Raw genomic sequence first — 15,505 nt, forward strand, 5'->3', positions numbered from 1 at the left:
TGTAGGTAACTGCGTGTTATTGTGGTGGAGGATAGTGTTATGTGTGGTGTAAGAGTTGCAAGGATGTTGGGGACAGTACAAACACCCAGCCCCCGGGCCACTGGAATTAACCAATGAAGGTTAAAATCCCCGACCCGACCCGGCCGGGAATCGAACCCGGGACCCTTTGAAGCGAAGGCCAGTACGCTAACCATTCAGCCAACGAGTCGGAGAATGCTGGGGCTGTACCTTAATGAAGGCCGCTTCCTTCCCATTCCTAGGCCTTTCCTATCCCATCGTCGCCATAATACCTATCTGTGTCGGTGCGACGTAAAGCAAATAGCAAAAAAAGAATAGTTTCTGATTCTCACATGGTATTTCCTTATCGGCCTCCCTCCGGTTCGTCTGTGTTAGAGCATCTGAGGCCTAGCGAGTATTTCATTGCCTCCTCTTTTTTAATTACTTTCTTTCTCTTTCTTGATGTGGTCACTCCTTCATGTTCCCTTCGTAACATCGACAGACATCTTCATTATATTTCCAATCAGTAACAGCTGATCATCATGCGGTTTTGAACCTTATAAAGACAGTTACGACAAAAACCGCGACCGTTGTCATTTAACTTATTGCTATGATAATTAATGGAAAAACATTTCCTTGATAACGATGCTGATGGAGTTAACAAAAATTTAAATTCATAACGTCTCTATTAGAAGAAATACGTGGATTGGACATGTAATCAGACATGAAAGTTTACTAGCCTTTATGCTGGAGGGCTCTGTGGAAGGAAGAATTTGGAGGGGAGGGCACAAACTGATATATATTGGTCAAGTGGTGGAGGTGCTGGGATGCCAATCTTATGAGGAGCCGAAGAGAATGGCACAAAACCGGAACCTTTGGAGAGCTGCTGCTGCCAACAAACATTAGGCTTATGAACTTTAGTAGCAGTAGTATTGTCACTATTATCATTGATCCCACGACAAAGATGCATCCAAAATAAAAGCTCGAAAATTTCATTTACTACAACTTTTATAATGATAAATTTTTCAGTAGAATTAACATTAACGGAGAAATGCATATATATAAGAAAATATAAAAGTCCAATAATAGTACCTTGAAGAATTCCCCTCTTCATGGTTACAGGATCAGGTAATTTATTTCCATATTTAAATTTTTCTTCATTTCTTCCCTGAAAACTGTACGCGTACCCCACTGAAAGCTCCCCATCCCATGATTACGTCCCATATGTTAGGGAACATCCTTTATAATAAGCGCAACTGACGTACGCTAGTCAGTCTCGAGTGAGTCAGTTCTGAATGCGTCAGTCGCCAGTGAGTGTACGCTGATAATCCCGAATCCGTGACGAGTCACTCATCGGGAATGAGTGTGTCTGTCGGAGTTCAACGGGGCTTTTCAGTTGTCAAGTGAACCATTCTACGATAGTGCTGCGGAATAACACAGCGCCATTTCATAAGTTCAGATGGTATCAGGATGGCTTCCCCACTGTGATCCAACCAATTTCTTGAGGAGATTGTTCCTAGTATACACCAGTGACTTGCAGTTTATGTAGTGCTTCTTGAAAGTAAGAGATCTGTCGAGCGTCACTCCTAGATATTTTGGAGTGTCGCATTGCTCCAGTTCGAACCCTGACAATATTATCTTCAGCTTGCGAATGGTTTCCCTTTTTCTCAAACGAAAAGCGCATACTTGCGTCTTTGAGGGGTTTCCTTGAAGCTAGTTTATACTGTAGTATATACGCGACTGTACGTAGATGGTTGTTTAATGAATTCAGTGGTTAGTAAAACTCGGTGTGGTGATTTTCAGTTTTAATAACCCTGTTAACCATCATCATCATCATCATCATCTGTTTACCCTCCAGGTTCGGTTTTTCCCTCGGACTTAGCGAGGGATCCCACCTCTACCGCCCCAAGGGCAGTGTCCTGGAGCTTCAGACTCTTGGTCGGGGGATACAACTGGGGAGTATGACCAGTACCTCGCCCAGGCGGCCTCACCTGCTATGCTGAACAGGGGCCTTGTGGAGGGATGGGAAGATTGGAAGGGATAGGCAAGGAAGAGGGAAGGAAGTGGCCGTGGCCTTATGTTAGGTACCATCCCGGCATTCGCCTGGAGGAGAAGTGGGAAACCACGGAAAACCACTTCCAGGATGGCTGAAGTGGGAATCGAACCCACCTCTACTCAGTTGACCTCCCGAGGCTGAGTGGACCCCGTTCCAGCCCTCGTACCACTTTTCAAATTTCGTGGCAGAGCCTGGAATTGAACCCGGGCCTCCGGGGGTGGCAGCTAATCACGCTAACCACTACACCACAGAGGCGGACAACCCTGTTAACCAACCACATTATCTTCAATGTTACACATTCTTAACGCCATGAAGAAAGTCCAGTCCCAGTTAGGTAAGGGTTATTCTGCCCGAAGGCAGGTCCGAACCTCCGCAGAGGTGTTCCTGAGCCAGAGTTTACGTGCGGTAGGGTGGCCAGTTCCTTTCCGCTCCTCCATTCCCTTACCCCCCCCCCACCAACAGCGCGTGGCAACCCATCCAACTGCTGACCACGCCCAATGTTGCTTAACTTCGGAGATCTCACGGGATCCGGTGTTTCAACACGGCTACGGCCGTTGGATAGTACCAGTTAAAATAGATTTTATCAATAGCACTAACGGCAGTTCGTGCTAGATCGGCAGCTCTCAACAACTCAGGCCGCGAAATATTTCATGCGATTTGGAAGTGTAGCTTAGTATCCTTGTTGCTGTCATCAATAATCCATAGAGTACCGTCATTTTAAATACTGCCAAAGCTTTAATGTGGAGCACGAAAGGCCATGCGCTATGTCTGGAGCACAGACCAATGCGTCAGATATTCGTTAAATATTTAACAGAAATTTTAATCGCAGCACCCAATAAATAACTGATGATTAATACCAGAGCAGGATATTTGTTGATGAATGTTTGATGAGAATACAGAGTGATGTGACCTCTGATGAAGCACATCAGATATCAAGAGGAAACCAATCAGTGTTACAACCTACGTTATAAATCTCGGCTTTCTGAATATTTCATGTGTGAAAGGGCTTGAAACTGTAACTCGGATATCGACAAGCATTCAATTTTTTTAAAGAAAACTATAGGCATACTGCCGTAATGTGAAGGAAAATAAGCCAGGCATGGATATCAGCACTTTTGATGATTCCTATTTTGAGTCACAGTGCTGAAAGTAACTATTCTTATGGTTAATTTGTCTATAAGCTTTTGCATATTCACTTGAAGAAAACGTTGATAAAGTGCCTTACTTAAAAATCCTAAACTATCATCGATTTATTATTTTTTATTTGTCCCACTAACTACTTTGACAGTTTCCGTTGACGCCAACAATCCAGAATTTTGTCCCACAGAAATGTATTTACATGTCAGATATCTATCGACACGATGGTGGTATATCTAAGAACTTTCAAGTACCACCGAACTGAGCCGCGTTCGAACCTTCCAACTCGGGCATAGAAAGCGTTAAAGCTCATTCCCTCACAACGTCCCAAAGCACTAGCTCCAGTCTCAGACATAATAATAATAATAATAATAATAATAATAATAATAATAATAATAATAATAATAATAATAATAATAATAATAATTTGAATGATAATAAATTATTATTATTATTTTTATTATTATTATTATTATTATTTTGCGCCAGTACTTCTTTCACAGAGCAGATACAAAACCTCAAGACCATCCTCACATATAGGATCCGAGTGGGACATCCCTCGGCATACGACTCAATAGACAGAAGGACCTATTATCTATCTTGCGGGAACAAGTCCTAGATGAGAAGACCACTAGACTGGCTCAAGTTACTTTGAAGAACACCACCTCTGAAGCCAAGTTCAGGGGTGAGCTCACTGAGAGCTTTCCCATCCAGACAGGAGTCAGACAGGAGATGGTCTCTCTTGCATCCTCTTCAACTGCATCCTCTTCAGGGAATGAACTGCCACATTGTCATCAGAAGCAATACAGTGCTATATTTTATCAAGGAATTCTCCAAGGCATATGTGTTGCGGGCCAGTATTTTTCCAAAACCCACCCTCCCATTGCATATTTCGCAGGCGCTACGAGGATATTATTCACTTTAATCTTCTTCTTCTGCTCCTTCTGCTTCTACTTACTGCGCTGAGTGGCTTAGACGGTTAAGTCGCTGGCCTTCTGAACCAAACTTGGAAGGTTCGATACTGGCTCAGGCCGGTGGTATTTGAAGGGGTTCAAATACGTCAACCGAGCTCGATAGCTGAAGTCGCTTAAGTGCGGCCAGTATCCAGTATTCGGGAGACAGTAGGTTCGAACCCCACTGTCGGCAGCCCTGAAGATGGTTTTCCGTGGTTTCCCATTTTCACACCAGGCAAATGCTGGGGCTGTACCTTAATTAAGGCCACGGCCGCTTCCTTCCTATTCCTAGGCCTTTCCTGTCCCATCGTCGCCATAATACCTATCTGTGTCGGCCCGACGTAAAGCAACTAGCAAATACGTCAGCCTCGTGTCGGTAGATTTACTCTCCATACACGCTCCATACACTAATAATTTGATACTATGTACACTCTAAGAAAAAAATTATAAAATAATTTAATTGTATCACGTCCACCTAGAGTCGCAAAAAATACCCACTTCCCCCTCCTTTCAGCCCTGTGCTTGTATAGATCAAGTTTTGGAATTTTGTCTTAGATATTTAAGGTCGGTACGGAACCGGAATGAAGGTCATTGCTATGTATACTGTCAGGTTCATTTTCAGCACTGTGCTGGGGTCAATAACTACAAGAATTCAATATCCTTCACTGCAGATAGATTTCAGAACTTCTTTGTTAGAGTCCAGGAAAGCATTTCATGTGAAGGGCAACTTTGATCTCGAGTGCACAAACCCAGTGTTCTCTAAGCTGAATGACACTTGAGAGCAATGAGAGCTGTACAGTGTCTTAAGAGGATATCTCACAAGGAATTGTCAATACCTTCCGCCCCAGTGTTAATATTTTACAATCGCATTTTTCACCGTCAGCATTTAATTCTTAAAAAATGAGTTCTTTTAGAGATTTTAAATGAAAATATTAATTCGTAGATTTTTGAACAAATAATAAGAACCTGTAGGCATTAAAATTAATGTGGAAAACAACCATTTTCATGGCTGCCGACGGAGGTATTTGAACCCACCATCACTACAACGCGATGCGAATTGCATAGCCAACTAGCTCGGTGAACGTAAAATATTATTATTATTATTATTATTATTATTATTATTATTATTATTATTATTATTATTATTATTATTATTATTATTATTATTATTTGTATCAATTTAGGAAGGCTCGGCTTGTGCCGGTAACATAATGGGCTGACTCGGCCTAAGCAAGGAGTCACCCTCTTGATTATGAAACTACAGGTACATATATGTACAAATATTTACAACAGAAATAATTACAACATATACATTTATACAATAAATACAAACAACTTCAGACTTCTTATGTCCCCGTTTTGGGAATCTGTTCTTCAGTATTACTGGAACTGCGGCCTGGAACTTCATGCTGTTTGGCGTGAGTCAGAGGAAAAGTCGTTCCTAGGAACTTTCTCACAATGTGGCAAGTGCTCAGGAGGGTGGCTTTCTGTAGTTCTACGTATGTGTGATGATGCAGGTTTAATGCGACCAGGGAGCTGTGCAAGCATTTTGGAATAACACCGGTACATGATATTACTATTGGAACTGTGGTGACTGACTCTAGTTTCCACAGGCGTTGTATTTCTATTGCCAGTTCTGTGTATTTTGATATCTTTATGGCTATTGTTGTTTGCAGATTGGAGGTATTTGGACAAGCAATTTCTATAAGGGATGCGGATCTTTTTGATTTATCGATTAGAATAATATCTGGCCTATTGTTGCTGAGCGTGACATCGGTTATGACTTCTCGGTCCCATAGTAGTTTATATGAAGAGTTTTCGAGAATGGGTGGAGGTGTATATTTCCAATATGCAGTTGATGACTGAAGAAATCCACATTTTACAGAAAGTTTCAGGTGAATGATTTTTGCTACCTGATCATGTCGGTGCTTATAATCGGTGTTGGCCAAGTGTGGGCAACCAGAGATGACGTGCTGTATGCTCTCTGTAGTTCTGGAACAGCGGCGGCACTTGTCTGAGACAACTGTTGGATCCTTCATGATAAATCTACGGTAGTTCCGTGTAGCAATTACTTGACCTTGTATGGCCAGAACAAATCCTTCTGTTTCTGGGAAAAGACCGGAGTAGGTCAGCCAAGCGTGCGACGCAGGTTTGTCGAAATGAGGCTGATCCAGTTCATGGGGGTATTTCCCGTGAAGAGGTTTTTGCTTCCACATGGCCATATTCATCTCTTTTGTAGGTGGGGTAGAAACAGGCATTTCTGGCGACGACAGATTGAGAGGTGTATAGTTTATATCAGCTCTGCAAACAGCATGATGAAGACACGATGTATCAGCTCTCGAGTGGAAATATTCTCTTAGACTTGATATCAGATTGCTATGTAAATTGACAATGGTTAAGAAGCCCCTACCACCTTCTAATCTCGGGAGTGTAAGACGTTCGGTTGCAGATTTAGGATGGTGCATATGGTACCAGGTGAGTGAAAGTGCTGTTTTCGTTTGTAGCTGCTGAAGTTCTGTTTGGGTCCATTTCATGATACCAAAGGAGTATGTGAGCAGTGGTACGGCGTACGTATTGACTGCTTTAGTAAGATGTTTAGCTGTCAGTTTTGATGATAGTACCTTGTTGAGACGTGTTATATATTGCTGCGTGACATTTCTCTTGATGTCGGCATGTTTCATACGAGTGCTCTGATGAAAACCGAGGTATTTGTACATTTCTTCTTCCTCTAGCTGTTGTATGGATTCGTCGCTTAAACTCGAAGGTGTCCCTTGTGCTGAGTAGGATCCTCTGATGACAGTTTGGGTTCTGCATTTGTCCAATCCAAACCGCATGCCTATATCTGAAGAAAACGTCTTGGTAATTGAGAAGAGATGTTGGAGATGGGGTTTGGTAGAGGCATACAGCTTAATGTCATCCATATAGAGTAGGTGGCTGATTTTGAATAGCTCTTCTCGCTTATTCTTAATGCTAAATCCATACCCACTTGTGTTCAGTAGGTAGGATAGTGGATTTAATGCCATGCAGAACCATAATGGACTCAGTGAGTCCCCTTGTAAGATCCCTCGTCGTATTGGTATGGGTCTTGTTGCAACACTGCAGTTTCTTAGAGAAACGTGAAGTGAGGTTTTCCAGTCTGCCATTACCGTCTTCAGGAAGTGAATGATTGAGGGGTCAACTTGATATAGTTCCAGAACATGTATGAGCCAAGTGTGTGGTACTGAATCAAAGGCCTTATGGTAGTCAATGAAGCACGTGTATAGGTTCCGGGATTTATGGTGTGCTTGTTCCAGGACCACAGTGTCGATAATCAGTTGCTCCTTGCACCCCTTGGTATTCTTCTTGCAACCCTTTTGCTCCACCATGTAGGGGTAGCGTTCCTGCCTCTTTCCTGGATGCCCTAGGTTCGATTCCCGCCAAGGTCACCTATTTCGAGGTCCACTCAGCTTACGTGGTTACAATTGAGGAGCTTTCTGACGGTGAGATGGTGGACCCGATCTAGACAGCCAAGAATAACGGCCGAGAGGATTCGTCGTGCTGACCACACGACACCTCGTAATCTGCAAGCCTTCGGGTTGAGCAGCGGTCGCTTGGTAGGATATGGCTCTTCAGGGCTCTTGCGCCATGGGATTTGCTTTGGTATTATTATTAGTAGCAAAAAAGGAAAAAGCAAACTCATCTTCGCGCAGGCCATGAACCTTGGAGGCGTGGAAGGTAAAGGCTTCCACTATCCATATACTCGGCACTTGGTGGGGTAGAGTGGTTAAATTCTACGCCATGCTGCCTTTGCCCCAAGGAGTGAACCTCAGGGCCATGTGCATCTCCGGAAGTGAAAATCTCGTTTCTTAAATTTTTCAACTTCCTGACTTGGAACCCGCGTCCTTTCGGGTGAACCGAGCACGCCTCTACCACCTCGGCCAGGCATCCCTTCCACATTATGAGCAGTGTCTTATATTTACTTACCATTGACAAGTCTGCAACGTCCGACTCATTGGCTGAATGGTCAGCGTTGAGGCCTTCGATTCAAAGGGTGCTGGGTTCGATTCCTGGCCGGGTCGGGGATTTTAATTAATTCTTCTGGCTCGGGGACTGGGTGTTTGAGTTTTCCCCAAAATATTCGCAATACATATAACACGCAACAGTGATTACATCCATCCAAGTAGGGTTGCCATGAGGAAGGGCATCCAGCTGTAAAACAGTGCCAAATTCACATGTCCTACACAGTCCGCACCCGCGACCTCACAGGTGTGAGAAAAGTGAGAGAAGAAGAAGAAAAATAAGAATAGGAAAATCTGTGGTGTATCTTCTCATTCATGTTGCTAGAAACAAGCGGTGTGATAGTCATGTGGCATATTCACACGTTTTTTCGCCAAGGCGTTCGCAGTTCACATTCCCGTCAATGCGTGTGGGATATTTCAAATGAATGTAACATCCCTGTGGTTCCGATTACACGAAAAATGCAAGCTTGCTTGCTTTACATTGTGGCAAGCAGGAATGGGTGAGAATTGATGGTCACATTCAAAGCTACACTGTTATCTTCGTGCTGTAATAATGCTTCGCCCGGCCGTAAGATGGCAGGTGCCTAGCGCAGTCTCTCTTCCGTGGCGATAGATGGTACTTTAATTATTAACTTGACCAGAGAGACGTCGGTCACCGCGCACGCACTCTGCCGTCTGCATATTGAAGTACTTCAAAGCAATATTGAAATTGTTGAAGTGTCGTTTGGATCTGGCGTGAAAAACTGCCGGTTGCCTGTCAAAATTATTCCCTTGATGTTGAGTGCATTTCATTAATGGAACAGAACAATAATCTTAAAATATTAGTTATTATTTATTAATAACGACTCTCTAGCCAGGACAACACCGAGCTCGATAGCTGCAGTCGCTTAAGTGCGGCCAGTATCCAGTAATCGGGAGATAGTGGGTTCGAGCCCCACTGTCGGCAACCCTGAAGATGGTTTTCCGTAGTTTCCCATTTTCATACCAGGCAAATGCCAGGGCTGTACCTTAATTAAGACCATGGCCGCTTCTTTCCACTTCCTAGGCCTTTCCTATCCCATCGTCGCCATAAGACATATGTGTCGGTGCGACGTAAAGCAAATAGCTCTAGCCAGGACTGATAAATGTGCGACAATACTCGTCTGGCGGAGTCCATGAATTCATCCTACCTTAGGAAAGAAGTATTATGATTGACCGTTTAAGGACACTGGGTACTCCTGAGCATGTGAATTATGTACATTAGTAGGCATCATTATACTAAGCATTTTCTCGGTTTATGACAGGTCTATAACAAAGATTCTTGTACCATGTAAAAATCAGTTTATGCTGAGGTGGATGATGGCCATTTTATGGTATTTGGGATTATAAAATTAGGAAAATAAATACAAATTAAAAATATAAAATGAGAGAAAAAGTAACCTTGGTTCATTCAGAAACCATTATCTCAGTTGTTTTTCAACAAAATGCTCTCTAAGTTTTTACACATACTGATAATGGATAATGTCACCTTAGTAACTTTTTGTTTCATTAGAATTACAATAGAATCTAAGAAAAATATTATTCCCTCTTTTTTTTTTTTTTTTTTTTTTTTACATTTCGCGAATGAAATTTTTCTCAGCCTGTTACTAACTTTTGGAAATTATTTTAGGTTAACATTTAAGAATTCTATTATATAAGTTCATGCAGAAAATATTAGCCCTCTAGCTCAAATCCTTTCAGGTACATAAATATTCAAAACTAGCAAGATACCCGTGCTTCGCTACGGTATTATACTGGAATTTATAATTGAATGCTTATTGTTTTAGATATATAATCCTCCGAAATTCGCGATCTGACTCGTTTTCTGCGAGAATTCACCAAAATTCCCGATCTGACTCGTTTTCTATTATTTTACGGCACGTTTCCTCCCATTTTTCAATCTTCCTTTTCAGCAATCGATTTCGTACTTCCCGGGTTAGGCTCAGGTATTCCTCCCGGTCAGTTGGGTCCGTAAATCTGTGCCATCTTTTCCTATAATCATTTTTAATATGGATAAAATCCTTCAGGAGATCCAGCGTGGTGTCATATTGGGTGCCTTGGCGGCACTGAACCCGCGGCCAGGCTGCATTCTTAGTCATTACCTGTCCAGGAGCCGTTTCCAGCGCGGTCCGCACATTTGACGACGGTCCGGAACATCATTATTATTATTATTATTATTATTATTATTATTATTATTATTATTATTATTATTATTATTATTATTATTGTTATTATTATTATTATTATTATTATTATTATGTGTTGCTGGAATGGCTGATGACAGGGAAAACCGGAGTATCCGGAGAAAAACCTGTCCCGCCTGCGTTTTGTCCAGCACGAATGACACATGGAGCGAACGGGATTTGAACCACGGAACCCAGCTGTGAGAGGCTGGCACGCTTGCGTCTGAGCAACGGAGGATCCTTATAAGTACATTAATATCAGTAAAATCAATTGGTCTCACCTCCTTCTACACCCCACCGCCGTTAAGTTTATTTACCGCCACCTCCCCCACCCCCACGAAAAATTAAAAGAAGGCTTGTTTCTTTATGTTTAAGGGAGATTCCAAACATCAATGTTCACGTCTATTACCTTCAGCTTTGAGATATAAGTATCCTCATAAAAATAATTTACTTTTTGCACTTCATTTCACACTACTCCCCCCTCCCCAAGTGAATTTTCCCGAAAAAAAATACTTGTTTCTTTAATAGTAAAGGATCTTCTAAATACCAATTATCACGACTCAAAATTCTTCAGTTTTTGATTTATGTGTCCTCATTAAAGGAATTCAACTCCTTTACACTCCCGCCCTCCAAGATGGTCCCCCCCCCCAAACGCGTTTTTCTTTGTTTTTAAAGGAGATCCAAATACGAATTATCACGTCTGTAACAACTTTAGTTTTTATTAGATGTATGTAATCTCATACAATTAAGTCAATTAATTTTTCAATTCTTTCACCCCCCCCCCCTTTCATTGGATTTTCCGACAATACGTGTTTCTTTACTTTTAAAGCAGATTCCAAATATCAAATTTCACGTCTGTAACATCTTCATATTTGAGATATCAGTAGCCTAATTAAAAGAATTCAACACCATTTTCAGTCACTTTTACCCCCCCCTCCACCCAAGTGGTATTTCCGAAAACTAAAAATACACGTTTCTTTATGTTTAATAGAGATAAAAAAATACCATTTTTCACTTCTGTAACATGTTAAGTTTTTTGAGATATACTGTAAAAATTCTCATTTTAAAATTTCACCCCTTTTGAGTTCCCCTTAAGTGGAGTTTCCCAAAACAAATCACCGATGTTTCTTTACATTTACAGGAGATTCCAAACACCCACTTTTTACGTCTGTAACATTTTACGTTTCCAAGATATTCTGTAGATATAGTCTTTCAAAAAATTCACCCCATTTTGTCACTCCTGTTTAACCGCCATTAATTGGATTTTCCAAAAACTAAAAAATACGTGTTTCTTTATTTTTAAAGGAGATCCCATATAAAAATTTTCAGTTCTGTAATATCTTTCGTTTCTGAGATATATGTATCCTTATTAAAGGCATTCAACCCATTTTCACCCTTTTAAACCCCTCCTATTGGGATTTAAGGAAACAAAAATAGACGTGTTCCTTTATTTTTAGAGGAGAATCTAAGTACCAATTTTACATCTGTAAATTTTAAAGTTTTAAGATGTAGACACACTCATTTTTAAAATTCACCCCCCCTTTTCACCCCCCAATATTTGGATTTTCCAAAAACGAAAAAATACGTGTTTTTTACTTTTAAAGTAGATCCCAAATACAAATTTTCAGGTCTGTAATATCTTCAGGTTCTGAAATATAAGTAGCCTCATTAAAGGCATTCAACCCATTACTCACCCTTTTACACCCTTCCTATTGGGATTTTCTGAAAACAAAAGAATACGTGTTTCTTTATTTTTAAAGGAGATTCTAAATACCAATTTTTACGTCTATAAACTATAAAGTTTTGAGATATAGATACACTCATTTTAAAAAATCACCCCCTCTTCACCCCCCATTAATTGGATTTTCCAAAAACAAAAAATATGTGTTTCTTTATTTTGAAAAGAGATCCCAAACACCAATTTTCAGATGTGTAATATCTTCAGTTTCTGAGATATAAGTAGCCTCATTAAAGGATTCAACCGCTTTTTCACCCCTTTTCACTCCTCCTATTGCCATTTTCCGAAAACAAAAAAATACGTGTTTCTTTATTTTTAATGAAGATTCTAAATACCAATTTTTACATCTGCAAACTTTAAAAGTTTGGAGATATAGATTCACTCATTTTAAAAATTCACCCCCTTTTCATCCTCCGATTAATTGGATTTTCCAAAAACAAAAAATACGTGTTTCTTTATTTTTAAAGGACATTTTAAATACCAATGTTTACATCTATAAACTTTAAACGTTTTGAGGTATAGATACACTCATATTAAAAAATCATCCCCCTTTTACCCCCACCATTAATTGGATTTTCTAAAAACAAAAAAATACGCGTTTCTTTATTTTTAAAGGAGATCCCAAATACCAATTTTCAGGTCTGTAATATTTCCAGTTTCTAAGATATAAGTATTCTCTTTAAAGGCATTCTACCCATTTTTCACCCCTTTTCTCCCCTCTTATTGGGATTTTCCGAAAACAAAAAAATACGTGTTCCTTTATTATTAATGAAGATTCTAAATACCAATTTTTACATCTCTAAACTTTAAAACTTTTGAGATATAGACACACTCATTTTAAAATTTCACCCCCCTTTTTCACCCCCTTAGCGACGGAATATACAAAAACCCTCTCTTAGCGAGCACCTACATCTTAATATGAATATATCCCCAAAATTTCATTTCTTTATGTCCAGTAGTTTTGGCTCGGCGATGATGAATCAGTCAGTCAGTCAGGACAAGCTACTTTATATATATATAGATATATAGTTACGGGAAACAGCTGACAAAGGTAACTGTATATTTTTTGCGTAGCTACCTTAACTTTAGAACATCCCAACTGCATAATCTACACCAGAAGTGGTGAGGAAAATAAAGGCCCTTGTCTTAGGTGGTAGATGGTTTTTTTTATCAAGAAATTAGACTAGAAAGTGCGCATTCCTTCAGAGAACTGCATTTCTCAATGGAGGCTGTTGAGGTGGTTCATCTGGTGGTAGATCATTTCACATTTCATATCATGAAATGCATAATATACACTAATTGCACATTTAGGCCTATTAAGGAAATGGATTTATTAAGCGCGTTGTAATTTTTTTACTTGTGATATTTTTGATAGTTCCGTACATAAAACATTCCTTCAAAATACGTATTTATGAATAAAGTTCTATTTTTTCTAGTTACTTGCGAATATTATTGAAAATTCCATACATAACCTCGTTCAAAAATTTATTTGAGAAACAAGCTCTATTATTGTTCTGTTTTCTTTCTGTTTGTTGCGAATATTTTTATTGCATAGGAATATTTGCATTAATACTTGTTTCTAATGTCACATGCCTGTGTTCGTGTTAATCACGCCCCCTATCCCCCACTCAATAACTACCTGTTTGTCCTTGTAATTCAAAACTAACTCAACATGCTCTATACGCCTCCACCAAGCGTAGGTTAAATGTATCCTGCACGCCATTATGGTCGTGTTTATCAAAATTTCTTTCACTACATTCTGCAGCCTATTACAAAATCAACCACGACTTTTTCAGGACTTCAGTGTTTCTCAGTCTGCGTCACGTTTACTGAACAGATGACACAAAGCAGAGATTTTTTTTCATATGTCAGACAAGAAGATATCACCGAGTGACTTGATCGTGCGGTTACAGTTGCGCAGCTGTGAGCATGCCTCCGAGATATAGTGGGTTCGTACTCCACTGTCGGCATCCCTGAAGATGGTTTTCCATGGTTTCCCATTTTCAAACCAGTCAAATAGGTCTTGGGGGATGCTAGGGGCTTTACGTCGCACCGACACAGATAGGTCTTACGGCGACGATGCGATAGGAAAGGCTTAGGAGTTGGAAGGAAGCGGCCGTGGCCTTAATTAAGGTACAGCCCCAGCATTTGCCTGGCGTGAAAATGGGAAACCACGGAAAACCATCTTCAGGGCTGCCGATAGTGGGATTCGAACCTACTATCTCCCGGATGCAATCAAATAGGTCTTATGGCAACGATGAGATGTGAAAGAGCTGGAAGTGGGAAGGTAGCGGCCATGGCCTTAATGAAGGTACGGCCTCTTTGCCTGGATGAAAATGGGAAACAACGGAAAATTATCTTCAGGGCTATCGGCAGTGAGGTTCGAACCCACTATCTCCCGAATGCAAGCTCACAGCGCGACCAGCTCGCTCCGTCCCAACGGGTGCAACATGTTACAGGGAATTAAATTGAAGGCCTGTGGAGATGTCTTGATCCTACAATTAATCGTATGTACGTGTATGGTACCGCTACTATTTCCAATCCTCGTCGAGTGCAATACTAGTAGAAAACAAGCGCATTAGACCAAAATTTAAAAGAAGAATATTATGTGATGTCAACGACAATAATGAGTGGTGTTTAGGGGACGTGCTATCTACGTCATCGGCCCCTGGGAGAATATACCTGGATAAAATAAAAACAAGACCAAGGCAATCAGGTGATGAAATCCATGGGGAGAGTTTGATTAGGGAAATAGGAAAGAACAATGTAAATAGGGGAGCAATACAGTTTGTCCACGGATGAAGTCGTCAAAAAGTCTGGGAAATAATATTGCTGATCATTTATTTATTTATTTATTTATTTATTTATTTATTTATTTATTTTTTAAATTTTTTTGCAGCTGTGAAATGAGAATCAAACACTAACACCCTAAGGGTTTCAGTCAATGCCACCGTAGCGTGCTTGCTGTGAGCCAAGCCTTTCAGCAGAGAGGTCCTTGTTCAAGTCCCTCCCCTGGAGAAGTTTAATTCTTCTATTGGCGCTCTCAAGTCGGTCATAAGCCACGTGCAGATTTATCAATTACTTATCAGTATGATCAACACTATAACGTTCATATAGCCGGTTCCCGTTGTATCCGATCAACCTGTACGGTATATGATAACATGGGTGTTTGTAGTGTCTGTAGTAATACAGACACCTTGTCAGTTGTTGTATTCTTCTATTTCACCCTAACCGAAATAATTCCATTATTATTATTATTATTATTATTATTATCATTACAAACAGCGGAATCAATTTACTGAAGGCCTACTAGATGGCGGAGTCTCCTTTTGGCGTCTGTTGCTTAGAATTAATCCTGGAGTGGGCGTGTCGGAGATAAATGTTTATACTTCTTAACGTAGAGCACCGCTAGCTTCCATCCTCTC

This window comes from Anabrus simplex, chromosome 4 (assembly GCF_040414725.1).
Source record: "Anabrus simplex isolate iqAnaSimp1 chromosome 4, ASM4041472v1, whole genome shotgun sequence".
NCBI classification, from domain to species: Eukaryota; Metazoa; Arthropoda; class Insecta; order Orthoptera; family Tettigoniidae; genus Anabrus; species Anabrus simplex.